The sequence below is a fragment of the Bos mutus genome, chromosome 2 (assembly GCF_027580195.1).
Source record: "Bos mutus isolate GX-2022 chromosome 2, NWIPB_WYAK_1.1, whole genome shotgun sequence".
Taxonomy (NCBI): domain Eukaryota; kingdom Metazoa; phylum Chordata; class Mammalia; order Artiodactyla; family Bovidae; genus Bos; species Bos mutus.
Genome location: NC_091618.1, coordinates 107389184 through 107413508, shown reverse-complemented (window position 1 = coordinate 107413508; position 24325 = coordinate 107389184). Strand labels below are relative to the sequence as shown.

General features: G+C 37.7%; 1 protein-coding gene across 2 annotated transcripts in view; it reads right to left on the bottom strand.

The window, feature by feature from the left end:
- B3GALT1 (beta-1,3-galactosyltransferase 1) overlaps positions 1-24325 on the bottom strand; it is a 628268-nt gene that overhangs the window by 237654 nt on the left and 366289 nt on the right. The gene's annotated exons all lie outside the window — the stretch shown is intronic.

Here is a 24325-nt window from a genome sequence, read left to right as displayed (position 1 = left end):
TTCTTGCCTGGAGAATTCCATGGACAGAGGAGCCTGAAGGGCTACAGTCTATGGGGTCACAAAGAGTCGGATAGGACTGAGTGAATAACACATGCTACATTAAACATTAGTTTTATATATGCTATTTATATATATATCTGAGAATTTTTGAAAAAGTATGTGCACAAAGCTCACTGCCTAAAGGTTCATTTTCTTGTAACTAACCCATTTCATGGTTATAAGATATGCCTTTAAAATACTATAAACTGAAGCTCCAACCACCTCTATAATGGGTAGATTCCTCATATCCTTACATATAACTATAACCTTAGATTCTTGTGTGGTGAAATGATACAGGATGAGCCCTCTGAGAGCACTCCTTGGGTTATACATTTTACACATTAATAGTAATTATTCATTTGTACATTTTCATGCTTGTCTATTGCATGTCTAATGTGAGCCAATATTTTAGGTATTAGAAATACAATAGGAGCACAAACATGAAGCCCTTCTTCTCGTAGAGCTTCTATTCTTGAGGACTGAGTCAGATAAAACAACTGCCACAGCAACCACAATGACAACTCAACAAATAAAAATATATTGAAAGTCGCTTAGTCATGTCTGAATCTTTGCGAACCTCTGGACTGTAGCCTGCCAGGCTCCTCTGTCCATGGAATTCTCCAGGCAAGAATACTGGAGTGGGTGGCTGTTCCCTTCTCCAGGGGATCTTCCCAACCCCAGGATCGAACCCAGGTCTCCTGTACAGCTGGTGAATTCTTTACCGACTGAGCCACCAGGGAAGTCCAAGAATACTGGAGTGGGTAGCCTATCCCTTATCCGGGGGATCTTCCTGATCCAGGAATTGAACCAGGGTCTCCTGCATTGCAGGCGGATTCTTTACCAGTTGAGCTACCAGGGACAAATAAAACAGAGAGAATGAGCATAGAGAGTGCCATTTGGTGCCATTTCCAATCAGGTGGATTGAGGGACAGCTTACCTAATAAGATGACATTTGAGTAGACAGTTGAATGAAGGGCTTAGAAAGAAGACCGATAATCAGGGAAAGAAGGTTTATCTTCTGATGGGCTGTATTTACACAACACTAATCCAACAACAAGGCCATCAAAAAATACAATTAAGTCAACTATTCGGTCTAATACTGCTGTTGCTTAGTTACTCAGTTGTGTCCAATTCTTTGTGACCCCACAGTCTGCCAGGCTCCTCTGTCCATGGGATTTCCCAGGCAAGAATACTGGAGTGCACTGCCATTTCCTTCTCCAGGGGACTGAACCCGTATCTCTTGTGTCTCCTGCTTGGCAGGTGGATTCTTTACCACTGAGTCACCTGAGAAGCCCTAATAAACATGGACAAAAAGCCCACGTTCTAATAAACATGGACAAAACAAGTAGTCTGTAGTCTGCGTATTTCACTCTATCAGTTATTTTTGTGGTATATAAATACAAAGTAAGATACAGCTTTAGATTCACTGGCTTTGAGCGCAAAATAAAATCCCTGGCTGGAGCTACTAATGGTAAATCATCTTTAATGATGATCATTCTTTTTTATTCTAGAATTCCAGCAGCAAGTGATAAGCCCAGGGGGTAGCTGGAAACAGTGACTGCTCTTGGATTCTGTCTCCCCAAGTCTGCAGTGAGAGTAAGCAGCTGTCACACACCAGGAGAGATGTCAGCAGACTAGGTGGGGCTCACAGCAGTCGCCAACTCACAGAGAAGCACTGAGTGATGTGAAACTTAATAAATCATTCTGCTGCTTCATGGAGAATGGACCCTCCGGAAAAAGAGTTAAAATGGGAGGATCAGATGTGTGAAGGGAATCAGGAGTTCAAGTTGCAGATGCTTGATAAGTATGTTGAGAAGGCACTTGGATATCCATGCAAGACTAAAGTTTATGGAAAATGTCAGTTTGGAGATACAAATATTATAGCCATGAGAACATAAATGGCATCTAAAGCTACAGCTCAGATATGATTACCGTGAATAGAGAATAGATAGGAAAGAGAAGGAAGCCCACCACCACACTCTGGATGACTCTGATATCTGCAGATTTGACAAGAAGAAGCAGTCAGCAATGAAAACCAAGGCCAGTCACATTCCAGGGAAACCAGGAGAGTGTGACACCGGGAAAGGCAAACCAAGGGAAGAAACTGTGACAAGAAGAAAGAAATGTCCATTTGTGTCGAGTACTGCTGCAAAAATGAGTAGTTATAATAGCAGTGTACTAATGATGGCAACATAGTAATAGTTAGCATATATTACACCCTTATTATATGTCAAACATTGCTTTGAGGGTTTATATAGATTATCCTGTATAATCCTCACAATACTCGTGTATAGTAGGTAGTTACTGTCATAATTTTACAGATGAGGAGACTATGGAATAGATTATTAATAACTTGCCCCTGATGCTGCAGTTTCACTAATGGATTTAGGAAGATGGAGACGGTTGATGACCTTAGAGCTGTTTCAGAAAAGCACCACAGAACCTGGAATGGTTTGCAGAACAAATGGGAAATGAGAAAGTAGAGGCTGTCGGTACAGACACGCACACAGTTACTACACTTGGCACCCAGAATATTCAACAATTGATGGCTATTATTAAAACAGTGCTGATAATATTATTATTTTTTTTTGCAATTATTCTTTCAGATAACTGTCTTTTCTGCTGAACTAAGCACTCTGAGGGCACACTTTATATTTTTTATCTCTGTTACTTAAGGCTTTACCATGGTTTCTCTCATCTGTTCGGTGTTCAATTAGTGTTAACCTGGGTTAGGATAAGGAAGAGGTTAATGGAGGAAATTAATTTGGGGATGGCTTTATAGATAGGTAGAGTCTGAAGAGATAGGAAGGTTAAGTATAATATCACCAAAGATGTTCAGACCACTACTGAGCTCAGTATGTAAAATTTTATGAAATGTTAAGTAAGTAATTTGTCCAAAATGTTCATTTATGGGATAGGTCTATCTGTCTGGATCAGAGATTCAAAGCTCAAAGGCCGACAGAGACCAGGCTGCAATGGAAATGAGTGAAATGAGCCAGTTGTAAGTTTTAGAAAAAGATGATGGGGGCATATTGGAAAGAAGCCAAAAATCAGGCTTTTTTTTCTTTTCCATAAAATCTCCCTTAGTTTCAAATGCTAGCATCTAATTTAACTTTTCGATAACTGTTCAGTGTAAACAGAACACACCTGTGGAGTGTACTGGCCCAAGGGGCACTCATTTATCATTTCTGGTCTGTACAATGTCAACCAGCTAATGAAAAGAATTGTTTTCAGAGGAAAAATCAGTCAAATTTTCAGTAAAACAAGTAAATTGAAAGACTTTTTGACATTTACCATAATTTTAAATAGCAGGACAGCTCAATGTTTAAAAATAAAATTCATAGGAGAAAATATATATTTCAAGGCCTTCAAAGAGATTAAAACAGAAGCATAGGTCTTAATTACTATCTAAAACAAATCTGCCTGAAAAGTTGTATGATCCAAGGAAAACCCAATATATGGGCATGGTGCTGGGAATCACTGTATAGTGTATAATGTATTATACTCCTCCCCAGTTGAGGTGACAGCCTTAGGCACCATTCACAGAAATGGCAGGCATGAGGTCAACTTCTTACAAAAAAAAATCTACAGTCAGGTAAATATTTTATAACTGCTTGGCACTCCTCATAGTTCACTGCCTAGATCAAACGAATATATTTAGAGAGATTCATCTGGAATATCATTTTACACAAAGTTATGGTCTGTTGCAATGCTGACAAATAATAGTCTAATCTATATTTATTTTAAAAGATTTTTTTTATCATCTTAAATTACAATGTATCCCAGGTAACCTCAAACAAAGTTTTCTTTCATCCACTTTCACATGTCACACAGTTTTCCTGATGAGGCTTTTGGCATTTGACATCAAGTAAGTGTGGAACTGAAGTGTTACATGCAGGGACCAGCTAATTTTTCAATGATTTGGATGTCAGCTAAATTATTTCTTTTGATCAGGTAGTAGAGTGCTTTGTTATCTGGAGCCATAGAATTATATATCATTTATATACAGACCAAAGAAAAAGATTACATATCCTAAAAAACCCAGTACTATTGAATTTTTCAAGTGTATTGGTGCTGCAAGGTTACTTCGTTTTCATGATAGGAAGCTAGTAAGAAGCTGATTAAACATACTATTGTCTGTTTATCCCTCTATCTAAGATTATAGTAACTGCTTAATACATAAGTCATGCATTAAATTGTCAATAATAGAACATAAACAAATAGAGAATTTCAACCTGCTTACAACTTTACTGTGAACAAGCAAGAAGTAGTTCCCAAAAGAATAGGCTTTCTTTCTTTAAGGTGTTTCTGTTTTGACTGAATAATGTTTATAGGTTTGTTACTTGATGTTTAAAAATAATTTCAATAAGACTCGAAATTCAAATTAAGGGTGCAAAATGACTACTAACATGCAGACTAAAAGTTCTCAAACCACAGATAAACGAAGTATCAGACATCTAGTACAGCACTGGGAAAACAGATGCACGAAATGGTTTACAACGTGTAACTTTCTATCTTCTTCTCTCCCAGAGAGAATGTATGTCTTGGAAAGAGCTAATATATGTAGACTTCTTATTTGGGTTCCTTTTCACTTGAAATCATTTTTAACCACATGTAAAACGTGCCTTGTTTAGAAGTTCAGACTTGTGAGAATATTAACTAAGCACAGCTCCTTGCTCTCACCACAGGCAGGCCGATAGAATTAACAAAATATGATCAATGCCATAGAATGTTAGAACAGAATTATTAGACCAGGAAATTGAGAATTATATACCAAGGGAAATTTTTTAAACTACATTTTAACAGTGAAAATAATCATTCAAACAATCTGCATTTTTAATCCTAGAAAATAAAGAGCAAGTATGTGGCTATTTCTTCTATTCACATAAATGACAAGTATTTTGGCACCAATAGTTCCTTTTCTTCGGGTATTTATGTCCTGATTAAATCTCCATATTTTTAATGATCAAATCAGTACCTTGGATGGTACTTTCTACAAAAGCACTGGTTTCAGAATATGGTGCCCTGATATACTCTACAGAAGATCTAGTTCAGAGAAATACTAATAATTTTGGTTAAATAGTGAATGATAACACATATAAACTTTTGGCTATGAGTTTATTTTTCTGCAATATTTTAAAAAGTTAATACATAATAAAAATTCAAACAATTTTGAAAGAAAAATTCAAACTACTTTCCCTAATTTCAGTTGTCTTCTGAAAAAATATATTGTAATTTAAACTTTCTCGTTTATTCTTCTAGCATAAGGAAGGAAAAATAGAAAGAAGGAAGCAAAGAAGGAAGAAAAAAGATGCATAAAATTGAATTATTCTGTACAGTCCTTAGCATTTGGCTTTATTTGCTCTATAGTATATATTGGAACCCTTTCTCTATTTAGATCTTTTTTCTATAGTTTATTATGAGAATTCTTAAGTATGCAGAAAAGTATAAACTTTGATATACTAAGCAGCCATGTATTTCCATATTAATTACAACTCCTAATATTTTGCCCAATTCATTTCTTCCGTCTTTCAATTATCTGTCTCACTTTTTTTTTTTTTTTCTGAATCATTTCAAAATAAATTGCATGTATCATGACACTTCATTCCTGAATGCTTGCAGCTTAAGAACATTATCCGGTGCAGCCATTTTGGTATTTAACAAAATGAATAATTCCCAAGTATATTTTAATATCCACAACTACTAAAGTGTCTGCAATTATTTTCTGAATATAATTAATAAATTCTTTGGTGGAGGGACTTGTATTTAATGAAGAATTCCACCTTGAATTTGATGTAAAATCTTTTAACTTGCTTATTGTCTAGAACAATGCTCCCCTACACCTTTTGTTCAAAATAAATTGCACTGGCTTCATGAAGAGATCAAACTGGTTGTTTCCTCAGAATGTTGCTCAATTTGTTTCACTACTCACCCAACTTCTTATGACTAACCAATGTGCCTGCATTCTGAAATTGAAAACCATGCATTTAATCTTGTTTGATTCTTAAAACAGTCTTCAGTTCAGTTCAGTTCAGTCGCTCAGTTGTGTCCAACTCTTCTCGATCCCATGAATCGCAGCACACCAGGCCTCCCTGTCCATCACCAACTCCCGGAGTTCACCCAGACTCACGTCCATTGAGTCAGTGATGCCACCCAGCCATCTCATCCTCTGTCGTCCCCTTCTCCTCCTGACCCCAGTCTCTCCCAGCATCAGAGTCTTTTCCAATGAGTCAACTCATTCCATGAGGTGGCCAAAGTACTGGAGTTTCAGCTAGAGCATCATTCCTTCCAAAGAAATCCCAGAGCTGATCTCCTTCAGAATGGACTGGTTGGATCTCCTTGCAGTCCAAGGGACTCTCAAGAGTCTTCTCCAACACCACAATTCAAAAGCATCAATTCTTCGGTGCTCAGCCTTCTTCACAGTCCAGCTCTCACATCCATACATGACCACTGGAAAAACCATAGCCTTGACTAGACGGACCTTTGTTGGCAAAGTAATGTCTCTGCTTTTGAATATGCTATCTAGGTTGGTCATAACTTTCCTTCCAAGGAGTAAGCATCTTTTAATTTCATGGCTGCAGTCACCATCTGCAGTGATTTTGGAGCCCAGAAAAATAAAGTCTGACACTGTTTCCACTGTTTCCCCATCTATTTCCCATGAGTATAAAACAGTCTTAAGATATTAATAATACTAGTACATCTATTTTACTGATAAGAAAATGGAGGCAAAAGAAGTGAACTCAGTTCTCGATGGTCACATTTTGTCTTCCCTGTTCTTCATATGTGAATCACATATATGTCTCACATAATTTCATTGAGTATTATAACATTTAGGGTTGGAAAAGTCTTACTTTTACATAGAAGAAAAAGAGGTCCAGACAGACCAGTAGCATGATATGCCTTGCTGTTGTTGTTCCATTGCTAAGTCGTGTCTGACTCTTTGTGACCCATGGACTGCAGCACAGCAGGTTTCCCTATCCTCCACCATTTCCCAGAGTCTGCTCAAATTCACGTCCATTGAGTCAGTGATACCATCCAACCATCTCATCCTCTGTTGCCCCCTTCTTCTCCTGCCCTCAATCTTTCCCAGCATCAGGGTCTTTTCCAGTGAGTCTGCTCTTTGCATTAGGTGGCTAAAGTATTGCAGCTTCAGCTTCAGTCCTTCCAATGAATATTCAGGGTTGATTTCCTTAATGACTGACTAGTTTGATCTTGATGTCTAAGGGTCTCTCAAGAGTCTTCTCCAACATCACAATTTGAAAGCATCAATTCTTTGGCACGCAGCCTTTACGGTCCAACTCTCACATCCATACATGACTACAGCAAAAACCATAGCTTTGACTATACAGATCTTTGTTGGCAAAGTGATGTCTCCACTTCTTAATATGCTATGTAGGTTTATCATAGCTTTTGTACTCTTGTAATTATTTAGTACCTAATTTTCAAATGTAAAAAGCACTTAATGGGCTGGTGTCACTGGGGAAGGTCAGCTGGCTTTTCACAGGGTTGTACTCATATGTGTAAATCTGCCATGGTACAGAATACTTACAAAGTGTGATGTGCAAGGTCATTTTAGGTCACTGTACAAACAATTTTTTTGTAGTTATTTATTTTAATTCATGTTAGGGAAATAATATAACTAACCTCAGGTATTTTTCTTTAGCCAAAGGTTCAATTAAAAATAAAGATGAGTTATTTTAAAGTCAACTTAAAGAAAAATGTTAAGAAAATAATGGGGCAGAGGGTATATAGACCAAAAAAAGAATCATGATGATGGAGGGGAATGACTCCATAAGTCATAGAGGAGTTCTGTCTTCTGGGGTGAGCTCATACTAACCTAATTCATGTACAAAACCAGAGTGCACATTTATTCATTTATGATGAGAAAAGAGTTGTATGCACAATAACTCTCTTATCTGTGTGACATGCAAATTATCTGCCTATAGGCAGACCTCAAAATAAAAACAAGAAAAGTTATTTAAATAATTCTTCAGTTTAATAACTTCAGGTCAAGTATGACTTGGGCTTCTTGGGTAGCTCAGCTGGTAAAGATTCTGCCTGCAATTCAGAAGACCCCAGTTCGATTCTTGGGTCAGGAAGATACCCTGGAGAAGGGAATGGCTACCCACACCAGTATTCTTGCCTGGAGAATTCCATGGACAGAGGAGTCTGGCAGGCTACAGCCCATTGGGGTCACAAAGAGTCAGACACAAATGAGTGACTTTCAATTTTACTGCACTTTCAAGTACGTCTAATTCATCCGTCTTCAGAACACTACTGGTCTTGGCAATGGGATCTTTACATCAAAGCTTCACTGTCCAAAATCTCCTATTGCTTACATAGCACAAAGACATGACAAGCTGACCAATTCTCTCTTCTGGTGGATTAGATATGTTCACATCCAATATGGTTACTGCAGAGTTGTGCCTGAGAAGATAGTTGCCTTTTTAAGGACTCGTAACATATCTCTGTGCCAATCTACCATCTGTTGTATATACCATAAAACTCTGAGAAGTTATTTTTACTTGTTTTATGTCAATTCATGGTTGTCTCTAAACACAAACAATTGTTACTACTGATCTTGGTTTCAATTGTTGGCTTCCCATCTCCTTACTCTGTGCAATCTCTTCTATATCACTTAGCACCATCCAAGTAATTTTCTCAGAATAAATAAATTTTCCCACATTAAGGAATCTGATAGAAAAATACATAATAAGTAAAATATATTCCCTTACTGCTTAAGTAATACAGTGAAATTAAAACATAGTTAACTTCCTATCAAAGTTCCCCAAAGTTTGAATAATTTTCCCAGTTATCTTTGCTTCCTCTACTTTCTTCACTGTTGTTGCATTTACCTGGTTCAGTGGCATTAGAGATACAAGAGGATTTTGATTATTTATACTCATTCAATGGATTGAAAAGTGAGGACTGTCAAATCCATTAGCTAGTTTTTCTTTTATTTGCACCATTCTAGATATATCTTGCAGGTAGCTGTGGATCCGGGTTAAACCTGGGGGCCAGGTATGTCCACCTTCAAAGTTTCCGTCTTCAAAAGGTTGATCACATATTCAGTTATGTTTAGCGTACGGCTTACAGGTATAATCTGAGATTTGACTGAATGGCATTGCATGGCATTGCAAGCCAGATTTCCAAATTAAAAAGCAACTGTCTCAGCTCTGTCCTTCTAAAGTTTATTCTCACAGACTTAAAAGGTGCTAAAGTGGAATCAATTTGTGTAATGATGTACAAATGGCCACCTCCACTAAAATAGTTTTTGTTTATCATCTTCACTTTACAATAGGATACCATGTTAGGAAAATCATTTGGGGTCAAATACAATGCATACTGTTAGGAGAATGAAAAGATAATCCAGGACTGGAATAAAATATTTGGAAATCACATATATAATAAAAAAACTGTTCATCAGAATATGTAAAAGATTCTCAAATATCAATAATAAGAAAACAACCATTCCGATTTTTAAAAATGAGCCAATGAGATAAAACGAAACTTTACCAAAGAAAGAACAGATGCAGATGGAAAATAAGCACATGAAAAGTTACTCAAAATTACCAGTCACTAGAAGAACCTAAAATCAAATCACAACATACCACCACACACTTATTAGAAAGTCCCTCCCAAGTATTTGTGCAAGAGAAATGATACATAGATCCACAAAAACTAAAAATTCTGACAATACCAAATGCTAACAAGGATGCAGAACAGCTAGAACTGTGCATTGCTAGTGGTGGGAAGACAAAGTGGTACAGCCACATTGGAAAATGGTTTGGTGGTTTATTTTTTAAAGTTCAGCATGCACTTATAAGACCCAGCCATTCCCTCCCAAGTATTTGTGCAAGAGAAATGAAGATACATACATCCACAAAAACTGGTATACAAATGTGAATACTAGCTCTATTCATAATTGCCTCAAACTAGAAACAATTCAAATGCTACAGCCGGTGAGGGTGTGGTGAAACCGTGGTATATTCATATGATGGTATACTACTCAGCACATGCTGATATATGCAGCCACACAGATCAATCTCAAGAGCATCATGCTAGAAGAAAGAAGTCAAACTCAAAAGGCTACATACTGCATGATTCCATTCACATGGCCATTCTGGAAAACAGCCATTAAAAAGAATACATTTGAATCAGTTCTAATGAGGTGGATGAAACTGAAGCCTATTATACAGAGTGAAGTAAGCCAGAAAGAAAAACACCAATACATATACTAACGCATATATATGGAATTTAGAAAGATGGTAACAATAACCCTGTATACGAGACAGCAAAAGAGACACTGATGTATAGAACAGTCTTTTGGACTCTGTGGGAGAGGGAGAGGGTGGGATGATCTGGGAGAATGGCATTGAAATACGTATAATATCATACATGGAATGAGTCGCCAGTCCAGTTTCGATGCACAATACTGGATGCTTGGGGTTGGTGCACTGGGACGACCCAGAGGGATGGTGTGGGGAGGGAGGAGGGAGGAGGGTTCAGGATGGGGAACACATGTATACCTGTGGTGGATTCATTTTGATATTTGGCAAAACCAATACAATATTGTAAAGTTTAAAAATAAAATAAAATTAAAAAAATTAAAAACTGCAAAATATATTTTCTAAAATATTTTTATTCAACAATGAGCAACTTTGTGTCCTTTCTTTTTCCTAACCCCTCTGCTGCCATTTCACTTGAGCTGAAGATTGTTCCCTTCAAAGGGAAATTGCTTGGAATTTACAGCAACCACTGCCATGGCTTAGATTTCCAAATTCCTTTAAAAAAAAAAAAAAAAAAAAAAAAGATTTCTAAATTCCTGATGTGGAAAAAAAAAAAAAAAAAAGGATCAAGGAGTCTAGAAGTTGATTTTTCTGTCATCCAGGTCATTTCTAATTTATATGATCTGGCTAAAAAGCAGAAAACAAACATTACAAATGTCTCTATACTTATTGATTTATACAGCCTCACGTTAATTTGTCACATTCAGAGATAATTTAGAAGTCAATAATTAGTTGTTACAGAAGATGGAGAAATTAAATGGGGGAAGGAAACAAAATCAGTCTCCAAAGATTAAAAAGACGAAAATTAATCACAAGCAAAGTACAGAGAAACTATATTTTGGAATGAATCATGCCATACCATTATAACACTAAAGCTCTCTTTTGACATGGAAAATAAAGAGTCTTAGAGGATTTTCCTTCTGATGTGAAAATATAAATCAGCCTGTGGGTTGGGTTGGTCTGAAGTTTAATATCCAATTTCTTTCTCTGACATTTAGCCTTTTTATATTTTTATTTTATTGATCAAATAATCACAGTATATAAGCACAGATATCTGCTTTGTACTACCCTGTTAAATACTGATGTTTAGTTAAATGTTTTAGCCTATTATGTGATATTTAGAAAACACTTCAAACAAAGGAGTTACTAAGCTGTTATAAAAGGATCAAACTGGTGAAAGTCAGAATGACTGTGGCCAGGTTGGCATTGCCTCAAAGGTTACCCATCCATTTTTATTTCTATGGCATTTTGTGGCCTTTCAACTTCCAGACTGGTCTGTACTTAAAAAAAATAAAAAGTACACGACTTGGATTTTAAGTTGTTTAAAATAAAAAGATGGACGGTTTTATACTTTTCTATTTTATTTGTACTTTAGTCTGCAGAACTCCAAAATTTTTCCAAAGTTCAAGGTACCTCCACGACAAGTTATTTATAGAAAAGAAAATAAAATCTATATTCCTCATGATGCATGTCTGAGATTTATTCTCCAATTAGGCTTGGCCCTCTGTTCCTTATGGAATGAAATTTGGCCCAAGGGAACGGTAAATACTTTATGCTGATAGAAAATCACTAGCTGGTTGATCAGTTGGGATTGACCAATCTTTAGATAGCTACTCAGTAATTTTTTAATGAAATAGGTAATTATAGGCTATTTCCTAGTAATAAATACTAAATGTTCCTCATCAACATTCTTCACACAGTTTAATGTAAATAGGACTTCACAAATGAAGCAAACAGGACTCTGTAAGAACAAATAAACTAAAAGAAATAGAAAAATACCTCCAGACACTTAACTAAGAGAGAAAAATTCTTCCAAATCCCTTACCCAACATGGCAAACCAAAGAGTGAAGCATACCTATTTAAAGCCACACTTGAAAAAGAGACTGGAACACAATATAATATGTGGATATAAAATGTAAGTTTACATTTTAGAGTTAGACTGACTTAGAGTCAAATTCCAGCTCTTATTTAATCATTGTTTGACCTTTGCAAGGTACTGAGCCTCAATCTTCTCCCAATAAAATGAAGATCATATCTAAGTCACAAGGTTGTTTGGACATTAAAATTATATGCAGGGCTTTCCTGGCGGTTCAGACAGTAAAGAATCTGCCTGCAATGCAGGAGACCCCAGTTCGGTCCCCGGGTTGGGAAGATCCCCTGGAGAAGAAAATGGCTAACCACTTTAAAATTCTTGCCTGGAGAATTCCATGGACAGAGGAGCCTGGTAGGCTACAGTCCCTGGGGTCTCACACAGTAGGACACGAATGCAAGACTTTCACTTTTCATAATTATATGTAAAATGTTAGCACAGTGCTGGCACGGAACACAAAAGAACTGGTGCTTTGTTTTCGTTTTACTTATAATTACGAGTGTTTAGTTGCAATTTCTTTTTTAGTTCTGCACTGTCCTGTCTTGTTTCTTGAGAAAAATCATAAGGAAGTATATGATAAAAAGATGAAGATCCAGTTTTTGCTTTTGAAGGGAAGGTAGGAAAGGTCAGGGGTCAAAGGTTAGAATTTCATTACTCCACCTTTTTAGCAAATCTAGGAGAAAAAACTTGGTGGTGAGCAAACAATTATCCTCTGCGTACCTGTCAACTCTGTTGCCAATTATTCTAGTGTTATTATTTTAGTGTGAGGTTTCACTTTTCTTGGAAAAAAACTCTAGCAATTATAGGTTTTAAAATTTTGTTTGGAGAGGTCTCTTTGTTTGAGGTATCCTTACCCCATTGCGTCTTGACATGTCCAAATTACACACATACTTCAGAATAAAGCTCAAATGATTATTCTGCATGAATACTTCCCAATACCCTTGTAGAGTATCTATTTTTACATTACTGGTGTTCTGACAGCAGTTAGTACTATCAGTGAAACACTGCTGTGTGTTATTGTTACTTGAGTGCATGTCTTATCTTCTCTAAAATGTTATGAGTGAGTAGACTTCATCCTCGTTGTTGTTGTTCAGATACTAGGTCATGTCCAACTTTTTGTGACCCCATGAAAAGCAGCATGCCAGGCTTTCCTGTCCTTTGCTATCTCCCATCATTAAATCAGTGATGCCATGCAACCATCTCATCCTCTGCTGCCACATTTTCCTCTTGTTCTCAATCTCTCCCAGCATCAGGGTCTTTTCTAATTAAGTCAGCTCTTCACCTCACATGGTCAAGGTATTGGAGCTTCAGCATCAGCTCTTCCAATGAATATTCAGAGTTGATTTCCCTTAGGATTGACTAGTTTGATCTCCTTGCTGTCCAAGGGATTCTCAAGAGTCTTCTCCAACATCACAGTTTGAAAGCATCAATTCTTTAATGCTCAGTCTTCTTTATGGTCCAACACTCACATCCGTACATGACTACTGGAAAAAACATAGCTTTGATTATATGGACCTTTGTCAGCAAAGAGATGTCTCTTAATGTGCTGTCTAGGTTTGTCATAGCTATTCTTCCAAGGGGCAAGAGTCTTAATTTTGTGTCTGTAGTCACTATCTGCATTGATTTTGGAGCCCAAGAAAATGAAATCTGACACTGTTTCCACATTTCAATTTGCCATGAACTGATAGGATCAGATGCCATGATCTTTGTTTTTTGAATGTTGAGTTTTAAGCCAACTTCTTCACTCTCCTCTTTCACCTTCATCAAGAGGCTCTTTAGTTCCTCTTCTCTGTCATTAAAGTAGTATCATCTGCACATCTGAGATTGTTGTTATTTCCCCCAGCAATCTTGATTCCAGCTTGGGATTCTTCCAGCCTGGCACTTCACATGCCTAATATAAACTTACTGTTACATAACAGTCATAAATTGGTATTTATGAATTTATGATCTATTAATCGCAAATAGCAATGCCAAAAATGTTCAAATTACCACACAATTGCACTCATCTCACACGTTAGCAAAGTAATGCTCAAAATTCTCCAAGCTAGGCTTCAATGGTACGTGAACCGTGAACTTCTAGATGTTCAAGCTGGATTTAGAAAAGGCAGAGGAACCAGACATCAAACTGCCAACATCTGCTGAATCATCGAAAAAGCAAGAGAGTTTCAGAAAAACATCTACTTCTGCTTTACTGACTGCTCCAAAGCCTTTGACTGTGTAGATCACAACAAACTGGAAAATTCTTCAAAAGATGGGAATACCAGACCACCTTACCTGCCTCCTAAGAAATCTGTATGCATGTCAAGAACTAAGAGTTAGAACTAGACATAGAACAACAGACTGGTTCCAAATCAGGAAAGGAGTATGTCAGGCTATATATCGTCATCCTGCTTATCTAACTTATATGAAGATTACATCATGTGAAATGATGGGCTGGATGAAGCACAAGCTGGAATCAAGACTGCTGGGAGAAATATCAATAACCCCAGATATGCAGATGACACCACCCTTATGGCAGAAAGAAAAGAAGAACTTAAGAGCCTCTTGATGAAAGTGAAAGTGGAGAATGAAAAAGTTGGCTTAAAGCTTAACATTCAGAAAACTAAGATCTGGCCCCATCACTTCATGGCAAATAGATGGGGAAACAGTGGAAACAGTGTCAGACTTTATTTTTCTGGGCTCCAAAATCACTGCAGATGGTGCCTGCAACCATGAAATTAAAAGATGCTTGCTCCTTGGAAGAAAAGTTATGACTAACCTAGATAGCATATTAAAAAGTGGAGACATTAACTTTACCAACAAAGGCTCATCTAGTCAAAGCTATGATTTTTCCAGGAGTCATGTATGGATATGAGAGTTGGACTGTAAAGAAAGCTGAGCGCTGAAGATTTGATGCTTTTGAACTGTGGTGTTGGAGAAGATTCTTGAGAGTCCCTTGTACTGCAAGGAGATCCGACCAGTCTGTCCTAAAGGAAATTAGTCCTGAATATTCATTGGAAGGACTGATGCTGAAGATGAAACTCTAATACTCTGGCCACCTAATGCAAAGAACTGTCTCACTGGAAAAGACCCTGATGCTGGGAAAGATTGAGGGCAAGAGGAGACGGGGATGACAGAGGATGAGATGGTTGGATGGCATCACTGACTCAATGGACATGAATTTGAGTAAACTCCAAGAGTTGGTGATGGACAGGGAAGCCTGGTGTGCTGCAGTCCATGGGATTGCAAAGAGTCGGATGTGACTGAGCAACTGAACTGAACTGAACTGAATCAGAAATAACTTTGTATTTCCAAAACAAATAGCTACATATTTTTTCAATATAAGTAACGTTGTTTAAATATTAAAAATATATTTGGGAAGAATCAAAAGATATTATAGTCTTTGATTGCTTTATCTTGACTCCATTATTTTAGTTCATGCTCTACGGTCATATTATTTTTTAACTAATATAATGGATGGTGCATTATTTCATTTTGGATCAGAATAATACTGACTGCTCTAGATTCTATTAACGCTAGATACCTTAAAATGTCACCAGAACACTATTCTTGAACACCATGCCTTTGTATATTTTAGTGTTGAATGTTTAATTTAGCAAAAAAAAAAAAAAACAAAACCATTTAGTTCACTGAATCTGATACTGTCAATTTTAAAGATACATCTCTTTTCAGATATTAAAGTGTACAAATATGTGCATCTTACATCTATGAACTATAAAACAAAAAATGCTTAATAGTGGTCCATATTAGGATGCAAATTACAGAAGAGTCAAATCATGAAGCCCTAAACATAACAATAATAAATTATAGATAAAATTTCCTCTGTAGGTTTGGTTAATTAAATGTCTCAGCAGTGACATCACATACTCAGGCTTTTAGCATATTTCCCCAAGGCCTCAGCTTTTGTCCTCATGCTTGAGCTACTGTGGCTGTCAGACGGCCTGCCCAACTTCTGGCACCACTGGTTCATCTAGCCACACATTCAGAAACGTGTTGTCCGTCCCTGTCTCTTTCTATCAGCAGAAAACCTTTCTCAGAAGTTACCCCCGCACACTCCTCCTCATAGTTCTTTGGACAGAATTGAATAAAGAAGGTTAAGTTTCAAACCTCCAGGGCTGAAGATAGCATCCTCTTTTTTGAGAACCTGGACATGCGGAGAAGATGGCATGCATAGTTTTGAGATGGTTCTAACAAGAATGGAGGGGTATCTATCTGTGTAGATACCAATGTATTCACTATAGTTTATTTATATATCTGCTTATGTAGGTATTTCTAAAGCCAATTGTTTGCTAAAGTAATATGTTTGCTTGAATTGTTTACCTTTATAACTTGAAGCTGTTGTATTTTATTTGAAATGAAAAGAGAGGTATCATGGGGGAAGGATAAATTAGGAATATGGGATTAACAGATACAAAATACTACACGTAAAACAGATAAGGAACAAGAATTTACTGTATAGTATAGGAAATCAGATCTAATATCTTATAATTACCTATAATGGAATTTCATCAGAAAAAAGTAATTGACTAAGTACCCCTAAAGTTAGTCCAATATTGTAAGTCAACTAAACTTCAATTTTTTTTAAAAAAAGGAAGTCTCATGATTTGTAGGAGAAAGACTCATCACTGACTACTTTCATCTTAGAAACTGCTCTGGTCAAGTAAATTAAATTTAAAAGTAAATTGATTTTTAATTTATAAAAATGTAAAAGACAGACACTATATAAATGTTACAATTGCAGCTAGCATTAACTAGTCTGCTTAATATGCCAATCCATTCACTATGGAAAGAAAATTCCCTTCAACTTGATGGTGAAAGGAGGTGAAACCTGGTTGAGGTTCTCTAGATGATGACAATGCAAAAATCTGTTTTTCTAGGCTGATTAATGTCAGTATTACAAATTGATGAAGAAGACATTTCCTCAGAGAAATGAGTTGATAGCCCTTGAAAGCCCATTAAATATATGACAAAGAATAAATTAATTAAGATCACACTAATTAAAAAATAATATCAACCATAGTCTGGATGATATGGTGAATATCAGTATCATTCTTTGAAAGATTTTTAAAAGAATCATATTTAAATACTAACTTAAGTATTTAGCTAAGTTATAAGCATACATATCATTAGTTGAAAACATAACAAATACTAATATATAGTGGAGACCTTCTTTTAGACAGAAGGGGTTGATAGAATGATGTACCTTGGGTATCTGCAGCAGAGAAACTGCCCCAGAGAAACCTTACTCTGGATCTTTACCGCCGGTCAGTCCTAGTCTCTCACATTTGTCTCCTCATAAGCCATATTCTCCGTATTCCCAGTACAGGCTGCTAGATCTCTCACATTTGCACTGAAATATTTCTATAGAACTTCCTACTTTTCCTTCTGTTCATTCTCCATATTCCATACTGCAGAACAGCAACTGTTTAAACTGATACAGTAGATTCATGATATTCATAGTAGTTCAGATCTATAAAGTTGCTGTGCTGTGTGCTGTACTCACTCACTCAGTCACATCCAACTCTTTGCAACCCCACGGACTATAACCCACCAGGCTTCTCTCTCCATGGAATTCTCCAGGCAATAACACTGGAGTGGGTTGCCATGCCCTCCTCCAGGGGATCTTCCCAACTCAGTGATCAAACCAGGTCTCCCGCATTGCTGGTGGATTCTTTACCGTCTGAGCCACCAGGCTACAAACAATGAATTAACAAATATGGAACAACTGCTCCTAGAGGACATATAGGGTTAGGTTCTTTCAATCCTCTGGTCAACTGATTGACACATGACCTTGTTTTGTGTGGGTTTCTGTTTCAGTTCAGTCACACAGTCACGTCCGACTCTTTGTGACCCCATGGACTGCAGCACACCAGGCTTCCCTATTCAACACCAACTCCCGGAGCTCACTCAAATTCATGTCTATCGAGTTGGTGATGCCATCCAACCATATCATCTCTGTTGTCCCCTTCTCCTGCCTTCAATATTTCCCAGCATCAGGGTCTTTTCTAATGAGTCAGTTCTTCTGTTTTGAGTCAGTCAGTGCTTCTATTTAAAGATCCCTTATTTAATATGTGTTGTTGGTTCATTACTACCAAATTCATGGTTACAGCACGATCATTTATACCTGAATGAAGCTTATCTAATACATGGATTTTCTCCACAAGACATATCACAGCTTTCTTGCACTTGGAAAACCCAGATAGCACTTTAGTACCTTGATTTAGGGGTCATTTTAAGCAGCAAAATCACAAATAAAAAGCATAAAAATGAACAAAACGTGGTTCTAAATACACTGTGAAAAAGATACTTGTTTACATTATGAGAGCTACAACAGGAAAGCAGCATCACCTTGTTTGACCTCAGCTGAGAACCTGTGTGTAGGGTAAATTGAATTTTTCACTATTCTGCACATTTCCGCTAATAACCATGAAGCTCCTCATATATTCATTTTGGGGTACAAATAAATGTTATTAGCAAGTAAGTGCAGAGAAGGCAGTGGCACCCCACTCCAGTACTCTTGCCTGGAAAATTCCATGGATGGAAGACCCTGGTAGGCTGCAGTCTATGGGGTCGCAAAGTGTTGGACACGACTGAGCGATTTCACTTTCACTTTTCACTTTCATGTATTGGAGAAGGAAATGGCAACCCACTCCAGTGTTCTCGCCTAGAAAATCCCAGGGACAGGGGAGCCTGGTGGGCTGACGTCTATGGGGTCACACAGAGTCGGACACGACTGAAGCTACTTAGCAGCAGCAGCAAGTAAGTGGATATGCAAATACAGAATCTGTGAATAATGAGTGACTATACTTTGAATCATGCAATGCCCTACTTCAAACTTTTAATGACTTCTCATTTGACTCAGAAAAAGAAAGAATCCCCAATCCTTACCACTATCTACAAGGACCTGACAGCTTGACCCCAGCCTCTGTCCAAGTCTTCTCCAGCCACTTCCTTCCTGCATACTGGAATTCAGCAACAGGGTTATTTAGCAGTCTTTGGACATCCCACTATTTCCCCAGCTGAGGCTCACACACACTTTTACATTTTACCTCCTCATTAGAAAGTTCTTCTTTTCTTCCTCTCCTCCTCATCCACACACACACATCCCTTTATCTCCTTCCACAATTTTTTCCTGTCCATCAGATCTCAGTTAACATCTCAAAAAGGATTTTTCTATCCATCCAATTTCAAGTAGGTCCCTCTGTTATTATCCCTTATAGCAGGGGTCACTAACCTCCAGGATCTAATGCCTAATGATCTGGGGTGGAGTGATGTAATAATAATAGAAATGAAATGTACAATGAATGTAATGTACTTGAATCATCCTGAAATCATTCCCCCACTTTTCGGTCTTCCAAGAAGATAAATTGTCTTCTACAAAACTGTTCCCTGGTGCCAAAAAGGTTGGAGACCACTACCTTATAACGTTCTCCTTGATCTTTTCATTAGCTTAGTACAATTAGTAGCTAGCAATCTATTAGCTTAATGCCCATCACTCTTTTTGGACTGCAAGTTCCCTGAAGGCAGCCTATTTGATGACCGGTATTCTTAACATCTGTGTGATCACTGAAATCCCTGAATAAATATTAATATTAGCTACCAACTGACTGACTTATTGAAATGAATAGTACTTTAAAGGATCAACTGTTTTTCACTACACACAAATTTGGCAATTGATGATGGTGGTGGGAAAAATTCACTTTTGTAAGACTTAAACCACTCACTGGGGCTTCCCTGGTACCTCAGCTGGCCAAGAATCCACCTGCAATGAAGGAGACTCCAGTTCAATTCCTGGGTTGGGAAGTTTCCCTGGAGAAGGGATAGGCTACCCACTCTAGTATTCCTGGGCTTCGCTAGTGGCACAGAGGGTAAAGAATCCACCTGCAATATGGGAGACCTGGGTTCGATCAATGGGGTGGGACGATCCCCTGGAGAAGGGAACGGCTACCCACTCCAGTATTCTTGCCTGGAGAATTCCATGGACAGAGGAGTCTGGTGGGCTATAGTTCATAGGTCGCAAAGAGTCAGACATGACGGAGTGACCAAGCATAGCACAGCACATACCATTCATCAAACCTAGACTTACTCCAGAATTTTGAGCTGGTGACATTCGTCTGCAATATATAACACTATGACACAACATACAACACGAAGCTAAATACTGTGGGCAGAAGCTTGCCATCACACAGGCAGCTAGCTCGCACTGCAACTGCACTGCTGTTATCAACAGTAAAGACCACGACTACTATAGCTGGGGAATAGGGTGCAGAGAACAGGATACAGTAAAAGTACCTGATATCAAATGCTTATTTTAAATGAAGACTTTCCTTCTCTACTTATCCAAAATGTTTTTCAGTCTCACACGCAAACTGAATCATTTAACAAATATTTACTGAGTATAATCCATCTCCAGACCCTGAGCTAAACATTGAGGATAGAATATATTATCAATAATTCACTAATATCACCATGCAATATCACAAGAAACAATGTTATTTCTGTATATTGGGATCTCTGCACATAAGCGTACATAGGACAATATCCACAGAGTACCTGGAAGATTCTACATTATCACTTAGCTGGAACCAGTTAATTAATATTACCTCTTAATTCGTCTCTTTATCCTTCAGGCTATACGTTCTCAACGATAGTGTCAGTAATTCAAAAGCACAGTGCAATGTACATGTGGGTTTACCTTAAAATATTTTCAAGGACAGAAATGTTCTTCTAAAACACAACTGTCATGATTAGGCACTCCACCGGATGTTCAATGATTGAAATAGTTCTGGTCCCTGCCCTCATGCAACTTAGTATCTAGTGTAAGGATAGAGGCAGCTATTAGACAATGATTATACATAAATACATAACTGCAAACTCTGGTAAGTGCTAGAGAGTAAAGTCAAAATTCTATGGGGGCAGTCAGTGGGGAGGGGATAGAGGAAAACAAAAATATTTCTGAATCAGAGTGGTACTTACGTGTGCGCGCTAAGTTGCTTCAATTGTGTCCAACTCTTTGTGACCCTATGGACCATAGTCCATCAGACTCCTCTCTCCATGGGATTCTCCAGGCAAGAATACTGGAGTGGATTGCCAGGCCCTCCTCCAGGGGACCTTGGTACCTGTGAGAATCATCAAAATCCAGGTGTGTTTTAAAGCCATGGGGGAGGGTACTTTCTCAGTAAATAAAGGTAGGACTCAACAGAACTAAGCCAAAAAATTCTCACCAGTACCCAAGGCATCCAAAACTGGACTGTAGTATTTCAACATCAATGGGTTTCTCTGGTGGCTCGGATGGTAAAGCATATGCCTGCAATACAGGAGACCCGGGTTTGATCTCTGGGTCAGGAAGATCTCTTGGAGAAGGGAATGGCAACCCACTCCAATAATCTTGCCTGGAGAATTCCATGGATGAAGGAGCCTGATGGGCTATAGTCCATGAGGTCACACACTGACTTTCATTCCAGTATCATTTTGCTCTAAAACTCTGAAAACCTACAGCACCTGAAGAGGAAGAAAAAAATCAGCCTGCTCATCCTTAAGCTGATTTTTTTGTTAAGACCAGATCCATTTCTAGAAAAATATCCTTAGAAAATAGTAATAATGGAGATTGGTGAACATTTGCATTGAGCCAGGTTTAGCACCAACACTTTATACGTATTACCTCATGTGGCTGCGCTATTTTGGTGAGATATTTTGACACACAGTGTCAGATTATACACCTTTGGGTCACTTTACCATTTGGAGAGGACTTTGAAGTTTAGAGAAGTAAGTTACCCCCAGGTCATAGCCAGTAAAGGGTACAGTTGAGACAAGAATCCATCCCCTGAAGATTCCACAACCCAGAGTTTTCAGTAATTTCAATAAATCACCTGAAAACTGAGATTTCCCTGCCATTTTCTTAAGGGGATATGTATACAGTATATATAGAATGTGTGTTTGTGTGTGTGTGTGTGTGTGTGTGTGTGTGTGTGTGTAAGAGAGACAGAAAGAGAAGGAGAGCATGCTGAATTACAGCTATCAACATGTCATCAAGTGCTATGAAACTGAGGTTTCAATATAAAGCATTAAAAGGAATCACACTTAAAAAGCTACAGTTCAGTAGCTTGGGGTAAAGAATTTAAACAAAATCGCAATGCTGAAAACCCAAAAATTAGATCTAAAAGATATTATTCTAAAATTAATTCTAGAGAGGGGGTATCTATCTATGTAAGGTTTTTTTGACACAGATACAAGTGTCTCAAGTTTACATAAAATTTTATTTTTTCCTGACATTAAACAATAAATAATTAAAATATAAGTGTATTTCTACTAGCTTTGAAGTTAGAGCCTACTATATTTGAAATCATTACAGGATCATTTATTATAATGCAAAGCGCAAAGAAATTTTTTATCTGAATCTCTGAAGCATTTTAACACTAATGCCGTAAAAACAATTTTACTTATTCAATTTTTAGTAGTGAAAAGAAGCAATGAATTCTAAGCCAATACTGGGGAAGGAGGACAAAAGAAGGACATTAGGCTATTAGGGACATTATGAGTTTAATCCTCACATGCTGATGAAGGAAAAGGGAAGAAATGAAAAGTACCCTACTGGTTTAGAGCTTGAGAGTGGTAATAGAGTTTTAAAGCCAAATTCTATAAAACATTTATTGTCCCCCCTTTTGCCCTTCCATTCATTTGTCCTTCTACCTCTATCCCATGATTAGACTCTGTAAAATTTGTGGACTTCTAATTGTCATGTTATAAAAATTTGAATGCATAAAAGTTTTGTCATTTATTAAAGACTTTTTTCCCTGTGTACTTTAATTTAAATATATTAACTATTTTAAGAATCTCAGTTGGTTTTCCATCGGTGTATTATACTCTTAAGCTGTACATGAGTAATAATACCCAAGTAACACTGAATACATCTAGGGACTGGATACTGGTCTAAATACTACCATTCTCTCCTGAAAAGAACAAAGAACCTTGAAAAAAGGCTGATTTCAGAAAGGGGGTTGGAAGAGGAAGTGTTCAAAGAATGATTAGGACATATAGAAAGGACATAAAAGCCAACATGAAAAAGATGATGCTGTGAAAGTGCTGCACTCAATATGTCAGCAAATTTGGAAAACTCAGCAGTGGCCACAGGACTGGAAAAGGTCAGTTTTCATTCCAATCCCAAAGAAAGGCAATGCCAAAGAATGCTCAAACTACCGCACAATTGCACTCATCTCACACGCTAGTAAAGTAATGCTCAAAATTCTCCAAGCCAGGCTTCAGCAATATGTGAACCGTGAACTTCCTGATGTTCAAGCTGGTTTTAGAAAAGGCAGAGGAACCAGAGATCAAATTGCCAACATCCGCTGGATCATAGAAAAAGCCAGAGAGTTCCAGAAAAACATCTATTTCTGCTTTATTGACCATGCCAAAGCCTTTGACTGTGTGGATCACAATAAACCGTGGGAAATTCTGAAAGAGATGGGAATACCAGACCACCTGATCTGCCTCTTGAGAAATTTGTATGCAGGTCAGGAAGCAACAGTTAGAACTGGACATGGAACAACAGACTGGTTGCAAATAGGAAAAGGAGTTCGTCAAGGCTGTATATTGCCACCCTGTTTATTTAACTTATATGCAGAGTACATCATGAGAAACGCTGGGCTGGAAGAAACACAAGCTGGAATCAAGATTGCCAGGAGAAATAGCAATAACCTCAGATATGCAGATGACACCACCCTTATGGCAGAAAGTGAAGAGGAACTCAAAAGCCTCTTGATGAAAGTGAAAGTGGAGAGTCAAAAGTTGGCTTAAAGCTCAACATTCAGAAAACGAAGATCATGGCATCCGGTCCCATCACTTCATGGGAAATAGGTGGGGAAACAGTGGAAACAGTGTCAGACTTTATTTTTCTGGGCTCCAAAATCACTGCAGATGGTGACTGTAGCCATGAAATAAAAGACGCTTACTCCTTGGAAGGAAAGTTATGACCAACCTAGATAGCATGTTCAAAAGCAGAGACATTACTTTGCTAACAAAGGTTCGTCTAGTGAAGGCTATGGTTTTTCCTGTGGTCATGTATGGATGTGAGAATTGGACTGTGAAGAAGGCTGACCACCGAAGAATTGATTCTTTTGAACTGTGGTG